The 13,373-nt window shown below is 45.1% G+C and overlaps 1 long non-coding RNA gene across 1 annotated transcript; it reads left to right on the top strand.

Annotated features, from left to right (window-relative positions):
- The first annotated feature begins 889 nt into the window (after positions 1-889).
- On the top strand, positions 890-8,054 carry LOC129149689 (uncharacterized). The gene is made up of 2 exons (XR_008556532.1): positions 890-1,095; positions 7,790-8,054. It is a non-coding gene; the product is annotated as an uncharacterized LOC129149689 (long non-coding RNA).
- The last annotated feature ends 5,319 nt before the right edge of the window (positions 8,055-13,373 follow it).

Below are 13,373 nucleotides of genomic sequence, written 5' to 3'. Positions count from 1 at the left end.
GTTTCCCCTGAAGCCTCCAGAAAGAGCATGGCTCTGTTGACACCTTGGTTTTGGACTTCTAGCCTCCAGAACTGTGAGAGAACAAATTGCTGTTTTGAGTCACTCAGTTTGCGGCAATTTGTTATGGCAGCCATGGGAAACAGGGTAAGAATGTAAAAATGTTCTTTCCAAAGTACTTCCATGACCTGTATGTGTTCTTACACTAGGTGAGTCTATGGCCTGAACTGATGGATTTCTCCAGGCACTTTAGATGAGGGGGGCTTAAGGCATCCCAAGAATACAAGGTGAACGTGTCTTATGCTCTGGTAATGGCTGGACAATTCTATTTTCTTCTTTGCTGTCGAGACACTAGGGAAAGTTTGCCTTCCATTTTAAGTAGATACAGTGTTCTCTTCATTCTGCTCCATGTGCCAGGAGAGACAGTCTAAGATTCTCTCTGATGCACACATTTCACACAAGACTGAATGTGCCCCGAGGGACTCTTCTTGACTCTTCAGAAAAGGATAAGGAGTCCCTACTCAGGAGGGCTTTTCTTTCCTTGGGGTCAGTTGGGGCAGAAAAGTTGGGGAACTAGATCACTTGCCATGCACGTGGGTGTTGTGCCCTTTGAGGATATTCTCATCTTGACCAGGAGTCCTCTGATCTTTCTCCCGGCTCTGATGTGGATGAGCTCTAGCTCTGAGAAGGGGGCTAGATATGATGCTTCTGAACCTCAAATCTGTGGCAGTTGTGAAACTTCCTGATACTCCTTAGAATTCTCTTCTGTAACTTTTCTGGGTAGTATAGGATGGGGCTGAGGTTCATAAGGGAGAGGGGCTGGGCCAGTCCCTGCTAGGCTCTCACAATCTCCCATTGTGCCTGAAGCTGTGACTTCACTATCCTGAGCATCCAACAAGTGACAGGAAGGGGCAGGATTCCCCCATGTCCCTTCCCATCCAGAGGATATGTTTTCTTTCGAGACCCATTCAGGCTCAGATACTGGCACTAGGATTTTATTTATGACAACTATCTTCAGTTTCATCGTGGGGCCCTGCCTGCTTCTTTTTCTCATGTTCTTGGCAATTCAGCAGTGCAGAAAGAAAATAAAGTGTCAAGGTAGGTTCTAGAAAAGCGATGAGGATGAGGAGAACTTGTGGGTGGTGGATGAGAAGGGGCCCATTGTGATGTGGGATGTTGAATCTGCATCTTGTCCTTAGTACATTTCTAGAAAATGATACCTATACTTCTGTGGACTCTAAGTCTCAGTGACTTTGGATCAGGAGTGCCGACGAAACGTGGTATCATATATGACAGCAGTGACTTCAGCACCAGGAGTGGGGACACAGGACTGGGTCAGAAATTCTGGGTATATCCAGGAAGGGATAGAGGCTCTGAGGGGCTGAGAGCAGCTCCAGCAACCTCAAAGGTGGTTCTAGCTAAAGATGTTTCAAGATATGAGTTTCTGATTCAGAGCCTTTGTATCTTTCTTGCTTTCATGTAAATATCTATGTGAGGCTGCATGTGAGGAGATCAATGATGAGCTGGACACTGGAGAAGAGAAACAGTTGGAATCAGGTGGATGTCCTTCACCCTCTTTCACATGTTCTTCTGACCACAAACCATCATCTGGGGTGATTTGCAGCATCTGCAGGCATAGCATCTACACACAGCATTCCTGTGTCCCACCTCAGAACCATCTCTTTCTGCAGATATCAGCATATCTCTCTGATCCCCAGGGGATATTGAATCTTCTCTATAGAAAGAAAATATTTCAAGTCTGAGATTTTGTTTTGAAGGCTTATCTAGTTTTCACATGTGAAAATTTTTCTTTTCATGTTTGTTCTTAGAATGTTTTTTCAAAAAACCTGTTAGATGATTCTGTAGCCAAGCTGCCACCGTGTGCCAAGGAGTGTGAAGACAAAGTTGGCTTTGGACATGTTTTGGGCAAGGCAGGCCAATCTGCTCTTGGGAATAGGGATGAGGGTAGGAAGGTCTTGTGTGAAGAAAACAGTGAAGGAAGTAGAGAGCTTTGGGAAATTGCAACCTCAATCCTCTGAAAAGGAGGGTCTGGTTTTCTAAAGACCATCCTCTGAGAACCAAAGGGCCATTTCTCCAGTGACTGCCTCATGACATCAGAGAAGAAGAAATAGACTGAGTTCTCCATGTGTATAGTTGCTCTAATAGTTTCAGATATGTGTTCATGTAGAGATAATGTGACTGTATTTCTCAAACCAAGATATCTGGTTTGACAAAAACAAAACAAACAAACAAACAAACCAAGAAACCAACAAACCAACAAACAAACCACTGTAAAACTTGTAAAAAGAATTTTTTATTTTATTGTTTAATTACAATTAATCCTATCTAATAAAAGAGAAACATGCAAATTGACCATACCTTTGCTATGCCCACCAGCCAATCAGAGCAAGTATGCAAATTAACCAACAAACATGGTGGGTGGCCACGGAGCTGGAGTGAGCAGGAGGTTTGTGTTGCCCCTGGCGATGGAGGAAGCCAAGCTTCCCGCCTGTCCTGGCCTGCCCTGGCCTCCACTCAAAGAAGGCGCTGAAAAAACACACACAAAAAAAGGAGGAGCTGGGAGCTTGGGTCGCCAGGGTGTGTGGCCAGCCTGCAAACAGCCATCATCAGCCCCTCACCCAGGCTGGCCAGGCACCCCAGCGGGACCCCCCACCCTGAAGGGGCTGTGGCCAACTTGAAAACAGTCCTCAGCCCCTCACCCAGGCTGGCCATGCCCCCCCAGTGGAGACCCTCACCCCATGGGGGCGTGGCCAGCCTGAAAACCACCACAGGCCCTCACCCAGGCCACCCCACACCCTAAGGGAACCTCCACCCTGATCCGGGACACCCTTCAGGGCAAACCAGCCGGCCCCCACCCATGCACCAGGCCTCTATCTATACTAATAAAAGGGTAATATGCTAATTAGACTGGGAGACCTTCCAGGAGACCTTCCGGACATTCTTCTGGACAAAGCCATGGTGGCGGGGCCGAAGTAGAGGTGATTAGAGGCCAAGAGGGGAGGGCAGTTGTGGGTGATCAGGCCAGGATGGGACAGCAGTTGTGGGTGATCAGGATGGTGGGGGGTGGGGCTGTTGGGGGTAAGCAGACCAGCAGGGGGGCCAGTTGAGGGCAAGTAGGCCGTCAGTGGGGGTCAGTTGGAGGTGATCAGGACAGCGGGGGGTCAGTTTGAAGTGAGCAGGTGAGCAGGGGGGCAGTTGGGGGTGAGCACATTGGCACGGGGGGCAGTTGGAGGTGATCAGGCTGGCAGGTGGGGCATTTGGGGGTGAGCAGGCGAGCGGCAGGGGACAGTTGGGGGTGAGCAAGCCAGCAGGCAGAGTGGTTAGGGACAATCAGGCAGGCAGGCAGGCAGGTGAGCGGTTATGAGCCAGCAGTCCCGGATTGCGAGAGGGATGTCCAACTGCCGGTTTAGGCCCGATCCCTGTAAGCCGGCAGTAGGACATCCTTCGAGGGGGTCCCAGATTGGAGAGGGTGCAGGCCTGGCTGAGGAACACCCTCCCCCCTCGTGCACAAATTTCATGCACCTGGCCACTAGTATACAATATTAGTTTGTATACTAATATTTCAGGTGTACAACATAGTGATTAGACATTTATATACCTTATGAAGTGATCACCTCAATAAGTCCAATAACTATCTGACACCAAATGTAGCTATTGACTATACTAGAGGCCCGATGCATGAAATTCATGCACAGGAGGGTGTCCCTCAGCCTGGCCTGTGCCCTCTCGCAATCTGGGACCCCTTGCTCCTAACCACCCACCTGCTCACTCCTTACTGCTGGCCTGCTTGCTCCTTACCACTTGGCTCACTGCTCCTTAGTGCTGCCATGAAGGCGGGAGAGACTCCTACCTCCGCCACTGCACTTGCCAGTTGTGAGCCCGGCTTCTGGCTGAGTGGTGCTCCCACTGTGGGAGTGCACTGACCAGCAGGGGGCAGCTTCTGCATTGAGCATCTGCCACTTGGTGGTCAGTGCATGTCATAGCGACCAGTCATTCTGGTCATTCTGGTCGTTCCGCCTTAATGGTTGCTGGGCTTTTATATATATACTAGAGGCTCGGTGCACGAAATTCGTGCACGGAGGGGGGTTGTCCCTCAGCCCAGCCTGTACCCTCTCCAATCTGGGACCCCTCAAAGGATGTCTGACTGCCCCTTTAGGCCCGATCCCTAGGATCGGGCCTAAACGGGCAGTCGGACATCCCTCTCATAATCCAGGACTGCTGGCTCCCAACTGCTTGCCTGCCTGCCTTCCTGATTGCCCCTAACTGCTTCTGCCTGCCAGCCTGATCACCCCCTAATCACTCCCATGCCAGCCTGTTTGCCCCCAACTTCCCTCCTCTGCTGGCCTGGTCACCCCTAACTGCCCTCTCCTGCAGGGTTGATCACCTCCAACTGCCCTTCCTTGCAGGCCTGATCCCTGATCCCTCTCAACTGCCCTCCCTTGCAAGCCTGGTCCCTCTCAACTGCCCTCCCTTGCAGGCAGGGTGCCTCCCAACTACCCTCCCTTGCAGGCCGGGTGCCTCCCAACTGCCCTCTCCTGCTGGCCATCTTGTGGTGGCCATTTTGTGTCCACATGGGGGCAGGATCTTTGACCACATGGGGGCAGCTATATTGTGTGTTGCAGTGATGATCAATCTGCATAGTTCTCTTTTATTAGATAGGATAGAGGCCTGGTACAGGGGTGGGGACCAGCTGGTTTGCCCTGAAGGATGTCCCTGATCAAGGTGGGGTTCCCTTGGGGCATGGGGCGGCCTGAGCGAGGGGCCTGTGGTGGTTTGCAGGTGGGCCATGCCCCCTGGGATGCAAGTGGAGACCCTGGTATCTGGAATTTATTTTCCTTCTACAACTGAAACTTTGTAGCCTGGAGCAGAGCCAAGCCTGGGGCTCCCTCCGAGGCCGGTAGCCATTTGTGTTGGGGTTATAATTGAAACTTTGTTGCCTTAAGCGGGTGGGTCCGGCCAGGGTGTGCAGAAAGCTTTGCTTCCCCTGGTGCCAGCGGCAACCCTGGCCTGCTCGCTCAAGCTCCATTCTGCTGCCATTTGTTTGAATTTGTTTACCTTCTATAATTGAAACTTTGTAGCTTGAGTGGAGGCTTAGGCCTGCAACGGCTGGTAGAAAGCTTGGCTTCCTCTGTTACCTAGGTAACCTTGCTCTCTGTGGCTGTAGCCATCTTAGTTTGGGTTAATTTGCATACTCGCTCTGATTGGATGGTGGGCGTGGCTTGTGGGCGTGGCTTCTGGGTGTGTAGGAGGTATGGTCAATTTGCATATTTGTCTATTATTATATAGGATATAGATTCCCTATGTTGTACTTTACAACCCCATGATGGTTTTTATAACTGGCAATTTGTATATCTTAATTCTTTCCTCTAAAAATTGTAAACCTTTAGGGTGGGAGACAACTGAGAAATATAATTTTATGGAAGTATTTTGGTATTTGTTGAATATTTTGTGTGTTATGGGAATAATGCTATAACATTTTGAAGCTGGTATATCTATCAATTGCCCAAAATGTCTTTAATGAAAGACTCTGGGATTCAGTACTTGAAGAGATGATAGAGATTATATGGTTTAATATTACTCCACTAGAGGCCCGTTGCACGAAGATTCATGCAAGAATAGGCCTTCCTCACCCTGGCTTCGCTCCTGGCTGCCCGGGAGCCTGCAAGTCTTCGCTTCCAGCTGGAGCGCTGGTCCTGTAGCTCCCTCCACCCCCTGCCCTCCCCCTCATAGCAGGCGTCTTGCCCCGCCCGGCCGCTCCGTGACTGCAAATTAACTCACCATCTTTGTTGGGTTAATTTGCATATCCACTCCTCATTGGCTGATGGGTGTTGTGGAGGTATGGTCAATTTGCATACTTCTCTTTTATTAGTTTAGATAAGTAAAATAATTGAAAGTAGATAATGTGACTTTCTCAAGGTCATACAAAAAAGTCACTGTTCGAGCCCTGGCCAGTTTGGCTTAGTGGATAGAGTGTCGGCCTGCAGACTGAAGGGTCCAAGGTTTGATTCTGGTCAAGGAAGGGCACAGGTTCCAGGCTTTTCCCCCATCCAGGCCCTGGTTGGGGCACATGCAGGAGGCAACCAAGTGATGTGTTTCTCTCACATCAATGTTTCTCTTTGTCTTTCTCCCTCTCTTCCACTCTCTCTAAAAATCAATGGAAAAATATCTTTCGGTGAGGATTAAAAAAAAAAAAGTCACTGTTCGATCCAGGATGACCCTTTTCTCATTCCTATGGATAGGTCCACTCTACCTACATGCTTTCTATCAGAGTAAGACATTATTATTAGCAGACAGAAGACAGGTAATATGGAATGTAATTATAAAAATGAAGGTTTTTTTTTGTGCCTGAAATTCTTCCTGAAGTTTATTTATGTGAAATAGATGAGATGGACATGCTCAGACACACCTTCATGAGAATGAGACCTGTGCAATTGCAACAGATCACAACACTCGGAAGGACTGGACCTCGCACTTGGCTTATTGTTCTCCTGTCACATCTTGAACTTCTTGTTAGTTTTTGAACAAAAGGCTCTGCATTTTTATTTTGCATCAGGCTCCACAAATTGTGTGGTCCAGAGAATAATCCCTCATAAACAAGTAAAAGGGAAATTCAATCTCTTGTAGTCTTATTCTTATTTCCTGAAGATGAGTTTGAGTCCTTAATTGCCAATCCTTCCTGCAAAGACAATTTTTTGAGTGGGTCCATATTTCTTAATTACAAGCAGTTATCTTCCCAAGTTTTTGTTATTTGTAGGTACCTTTAGGGAGAATGGAAATAACTAGATTTTTGATAGGTACCTTCCTGCAATTACAGCAACACACATATTTTGATGCTGAGACAGTATTTTCCCAATCACTACAACCACATGCTATCAAAAAAATTTTTTTTGTTACTTTAAGGTGTGACAAAGTGAAAAATATAGTTGAAACAGCAAGACATTGATATTAGGCTATATTTTGACACTCTTAAGTTACTAATATATTAAAATTACTATGCTAAGTATATGTTTTCATGGGGGCAGGTTTTGGGTGAAAGGTGATAATTACTCCATATTTTCTTAAGACTCATGGCAGGATTAGTTGCATAATTTCAGGGCCCAATGCAAAAGAAAATATGGATTGCTTGTTCAAAAATTATTAAGACTTTGAAGATGGCGACAGCATGAGGTTCTGCACAACTGCATAGGCTGCCTGTCCATGAAGCTGGCCCTTACCCACAGAATTTCATTGCTGGATGGCCCAATAAAACATCTGCTGCCATACCCCGTGTAAGGGTGGTGGGTTCCTTGGGAGGAGAAAAACTATAGAAACTGGTCAGCTATGTTGTCTTAAGGACTTTCAGAAAAGGCTGGGGTTATCCTTGTGGACATCTGGGAAGTCAGGATCTGGTTTTAAGTGTCCTCATGGAATAGATGGTAATGGAATTGTACCTTCCCATCACCAAATTCCCGTGACTTAGCCCAATTTCACTGGGGAAAGTAGGATGTTAGCAATTATTTCTTCCTCTAATTTTATGTCCCTGCTGCTTGTATAGACTAGAAAATAGCTATTCATAGAGGTCTTTAGTCTCTATTATAGGTATTTCCTAGACAGTCATCTGAGACCAACAGTTTGTATCTAAAATTATTTTCCTGATGTTTTATGTTGTGCAGAAATGATCTCAATCTGGAGCCCCAGGAATGCTGTTTTCATCTTGCCCATGATTCTGATGCCTCTAGAGGGCTCTGTTTAGTCTCTGAGTTATAACCAGGCCCTGAATTTGCTATTGCAGGTCGGTTTTTACATTTCTCAAGAAAAAAAGATATCGAAAAAGAGAAACTCCTAAAAGAAGAAGATGAGGTTGGAAATGAGAATGCTGAGCTTGGAGATGGTGAAATATCATCTGAACAGATATATCTCTATTGAAACTTTGTCATATTTTGGTCCATACTAGAGGTTTAGAAAATATCATTGTCTATGTCCAGATAGGGCAACACTGACTTATATTCCATTTTCAAATAAATTGTCCAATAATAAATACTTTGGTCAACCTTTAAGACCAGTTCTGTGTGATTGAGAAATCTTTGTGACTCTCTAGAAACTTTAACATAACTGCTTTTTCAGTGTTCATACCTTAGCCATTTTAACTCAAATATATGTTTTCTTCACCTGGGTAAAACCCTGTAAAAGAGAAGAGAAAGGGAATGAAGTCCTTTATTTCTGAGCTGCTGTGTTAGGATAGTAGGATCACATATTATACAGAGTAGGGTCAGTCTTGCTAACCTTTTGAACTTCCTGGGAAAATTAATAGAGTTCACACATCTGCTGGGAACAAATATACTATCTACATATAACATATCTAAGTTTACAAGTCCTTTGAATAATAAGAAATGAAAGTGATTTGAATCACCAGCTCTGTGTACTTCTGATACTTCTTTTTAAACCTAAAATGTATTTTTAATTGATTTCAGAGAGGAAGGAAGAGGGATAGAGAGACAGAAATATTAACGATAAGAGAGAATCATGGATTGGCTGCCTCCTGCATGCCCTACACTGGAGATTGAGCCTGAAACATAGACATATCCCCTCACTGGGAATCAAACCTTGACCTCCTGGTTCATAGGTTGATGCTCAATCACTGAGCCTTGCTGGCTAGACTCTAATGGCTCTTGAGTATGTTTGGGCTATCATACTTCTACTACTTCCTGAAAGTGTGTTTTTGTTGAGTCCTCTATCTGTTTTTTTCTATGCCTCCTATCTTCTTTCTGGCCCATTTCACCATGAATTGTGTGGACATTTTGCTGCTTCTTACTCCTTTAAAACATTGCTATTAAAAGCTTATTTTGGCCCTAACCGGTTTGGCTAAGTGGATAGAGCGGCAGCCTACGGACTGAAGGGTCCCAGGTTCGATTCTGGTCAAGGGCATGTACCTTGGTTGTGGGCACATCCCTAGGGAGGAGTGTGCAGGAGGCAGCTGATCGATGTTTCTCTCTCATCAATGTTTCTAACTCCCTCTCCCTTCCTCTTTGTAAAAAATTAATAAAATATATTTTTAAAAAGCTTATTTTGTGTGGTCAACATTTATTGAAGTTTAGAATTAAAGTTGGGTGAGGAGAGGATATAGCCTGGCACAAGATGTAAATAGCAAATATGACCTAATCTTAATATCCCTCTGCTGTTCTCTCCCACCCCTCTACTTGAGACAATTTCTCTTTCCATTTAACCCAACTGTCTCCATTGCTTAGTACCCACTCTTCCCTCTCTCTATTGACCTTTATTAGTTTCTCTCTCATGTTTTGAAGTGCTTCCCATAGGTCTCTTGAAATTGACCTTCTTGTCACAGGTATAGGGAGGTAAGGAGACAGTAAGCCAATAAAACATTCTTCCTCCACCTAAGACGAAGTAGAAGGATTTTGTCCACTTGAGACTGCATGCTTGATTCATTAACAGGGAATCAGAGAAAAGGCTTATTATTCTAGCAGTCACTGCCTGGCCAGCGTTTGGTTCCCTGATTCTCATATTTGAGGTATCATTGTGCACAAGCTGACACCAGTAAACAAAATTTGCTCATTCTGCCTATTTGGAGTTTAGGCCAGCTTTGTGCTTTTGTCTAGCAGGAACTGCCTAAATTTGTGTATAGGAACATGACAGAGTTTTAGCATATAAACAGATTAGTTAGTAGGTACCCACAGGAACCTTGTCCACATAGTAGACTTATTGTAAAGAGTGTGAATCCAATGATAATATTTGGGCACTGGCAGACCTCCTATAATAAAATATACATGTATAACACTAACTTTTACTACTATTACCCACAACCCAAACCTTTTTCCTGAATGCAAAAGCATCTGCCATATATATATATTTTTTTGATATAGCAAAATTTTCCTTCCTGCTACATGCCACAATGGTTACAATCACAAATGGGTCTAATTATGAACAGAAAAACATCCTGCATCTTTGGGGTAATATCTGATTAATAGTAATGCCAGAGGCCTTGCTGATTTCTACTTGGCATAAATTTGTGGTGTATTTTGTATATCTTAGATTGCTTTAAAAGATCTACAGTTGTCCAGCTGGCAGGGCTCAGTGGTTGAGCATCGACCTATGAACCAGGAGTCAGTTCAATTCCCAGTCAGGGCACATGCCTGGGTTGCAGGCTTGATCCCCACTGTGGAGTGTGCAAGAGGCAGCCGATTGATGATTCTCTCTCATCATTGATGTTTCTACCTCTCTCTCCCCTCTCTCTTCCTCTCTGAAATCAATCAATCATCATCATAATATATATATCATTGATGTTTCTATAAACATCATTGTTTATCATATATAAACATCATTGATGTTTCTACCTCTCTCTCCCCTCTCTCTTCCTCTCTGAAATCAATCAATCATCATCATATATATATATATATATATATATATATATATATTTGAGGCCCGGTGCATGAAATTCGACCCGACCTGCACCCTCTCCAATCCAGGAGCCCTCAGGGGATGTCCTTCTGCAGGAGGTGACTGGGCTGATCAAGGGAAGGTGCCGCCTCCATCGCCCCACTGCTGCTGCCACTGCCAGTCGCTGCAGCCACCAAGGTGTTTTCATCAATATGAACTCCAATCCCTTCATCACAAAAAAAAATGACAACTTTCTTTAGGCATTTTCAAGATGTCTCTTGCATAGGATATGACCTTTCTTTCTTTCTTTCTTTCTCTCTCTCTCTCTTTCTCTCTCTCTCTCTCTCTCTCTCTTCTCTCTCTCTCTCTCTCTCTTTCTTTCTTCCTTTCCTCACCTGAGGATATTTTTCCATTGATATTTAGAGAGCGTGGAAGAGAGAGGGAAAGATAGAGAGAAATATCAATGTGAGAGGGACACTTTGATTGTTTGCCTTCTGCATGAGCCCTGACCTGGGCCCCAGCCATGGAGGAGCCTGCAACCTAGGTACATGCCCTTGACCAGAATCAAACCTGGATCCTGCGGTTGGCAGGCCGAGGCTCTATCCACTGAGCCAAACTGGCTAAGCAGGATATAACATTTCTTAGACCCTCCAGCAGCGGACCTTTGCTTTTTCTTCCAGGAGTGAGGTGGAAAAACCCTAGATCACCTATTTGGATTCTTATTACCCAAGTTACCAAGAACACTGCAAGTGGCATACAGGGAGCTTAGCCAATGAGCGGTCAGAAAAGGTGTTTCCTCTGCAGCTCATGCACAGAGGCAGGACTGCTGGCGTGCTGCGGCTGGCAGGCCCTGCTGTCTGTGGGTTTGCTCTCTCGCTCACCACGGCGCCTGGCAGCCAGGCCCTGCTGTCTGTCTGCGGGCCGCGGCACCTGACAGCCAGGCCCTGCTCTGTGTGTCTGCCTCAGCCTGCCCACCGGGCCAACAGCCTTGCTGTGATAGGAGCCTGTGGGCCGCAGGGGTGGGACCCAGAGGTGCTCCATGCACTTCCCGGTGATCAGTCGTCCATCTGGTCATGGTGGCCCTAGGCTATTATTAGTATAGATAGATATACAGTTATCTATAGAATTTCCTAAAATAGCAGTCTCACTGAGGCAGGATAGTAAGAAGCTAGGAAAATTCCTGAGCAAGTGGAATGGGGAAACTGTGACAAGATTATTAAACAAGGTCAAACAATTTGAAGAACTTACAGCCAGCTAGTGAATCACCAGACCTTATCTTCCCTAACCAAAGACACTTAAGAGCAAATGGTTTATACCTCTCCTCCCTAACCAGAGAATATGTAGCTTGAATCACCTATATGCTCATTTTGATGCATCTACATATTAAAAATATACCTGGAAAGCTGATGAATATTCTACTGAAGCCCTTCCCTAAGATTTTCACCTGTAGAAGAAATATAAAAACCCTCAAGACAAAGACCTGGTGTGGGCTCACTTCTAGAGCATGCCCACGCCCCTCCTTTTTACTTCCTCCTAAACTCTAAGGGTCCCTATGAGACTTGCAACTAGGGGAGCAGCAGGCAGCAGCAGCTTGTCCTGGACACACTCCTTGATTCTGTCTCCAAAGCCCCCCTTTTTCTCTGACTTCCCAGTGAGCTAAGAGAAGCCATACCCTGGCTCACTTCTTTCCTGTATTTCCAGGGAACAAAGCAGAGCACTGCCTAGGCTCTCTCCTGTTGCTTCTTCTACCATAAGTCCTTCTTTTGTTTCACTGTCCCCAGCTTTAATAAATGCACCCTCAAAATTACTCTCAATTTCATATTGTGAAATCCTTCCCTGACACAAAGTCAAGAATCCACACACTGAAGGCTGGCCTGAAGCAGATCCACTCCGCACTGGTCCCTGTCTGGTAATATCATCACTGATCAATCATAAAGATAAAGGGGTAATTAATTTTAGAAATTTGAATTTGATGTATTAATTGACATTTTTGTTGTTTGGATTAAACATGACAAATATTTATATTATGTTCTCAAAGTATTTCTTCTTCAATGGGATAATTTGTTTTATATGTAATGACAACCTATTCTTGCCAAAATGGTGAACCAACAGAGGCTGCTAATTGCCAAAACCAACTCTGGAGCTATAATAGAGATGAAAGGGAAATCAGTATCCAAAAAATAAACCAAATCAGAGTGAAACCATTTCCTGAGTAAATTGAAACCTAGATTGAACTGGTGAGTAGAGAGTGGTAGGCCAGGCAGAGATTGGTGAAGGGCAGCAACCTGGGAAGAGAGCTGAAACCTGGGAAGAAAATGAACGTGTAGACTAGAGGAAAGTTCTGATCTTGCATTTCCCCCAATTTATTTTATCACTTGTTTTATAGCCACTATGTGGGGCAACCAAACATGGGATGAGAGAACCTCTTCATGGAAGATAGAGAGCAAAGTGCACTCCTGGAGATGGTGTGCAACAAATCTTGGGAGCTGGCAAAGACTATGGAGGCACATTAGCATTTTGTCATTGGGTCTGCACTGGTCACCTCAGAGAATGATGAGTTCAGACCAGGAAATGAGGTCTTTGTGTACAGTGGGGAGTTGTGATGGGACAGAGTGTTCCCTAGGGCAGTGGCCAGGGGATGCCTGGGGAAAGTGACTTGTAAGCATGAGACAACTTTTGCTGTCAGGTGGGTGTTCTTTTGAGTAGGAGAGGATCGATTATCTATGTTCTTTACAACATGTCAGATGGGTTTGTGTAGTAGCATAGAAATAAGGATTTATTCAGACCATAGTGATATCCAGAACAACTCCACAGACTAAAGTTCTGTTTAGTTCAAAAGACAACATAACCCTGATATTAGAAAAGAAACTGTTCCCTTCCCCCGCTCCCCATTGACACATGTGACTGGGAAGAGAGAGTCCATGATCTGTGATACACATTCCTGACATGAGTAAGCACATGAAGACAAGGTTTTCTCAGAACTT

This window comes from Eptesicus fuscus, chromosome 7 (assembly GCF_027574615.1).
Source record: "Eptesicus fuscus isolate TK198812 chromosome 7, DD_ASM_mEF_20220401, whole genome shotgun sequence".
Taxonomy (NCBI): Eukaryota; Metazoa; Chordata; class Mammalia; order Chiroptera; family Vespertilionidae; genus Eptesicus; species Eptesicus fuscus.
Note: the sequence above shows the minus strand (reverse complement) of the source record. Positions and strands in the feature narration are given on the sequence as shown.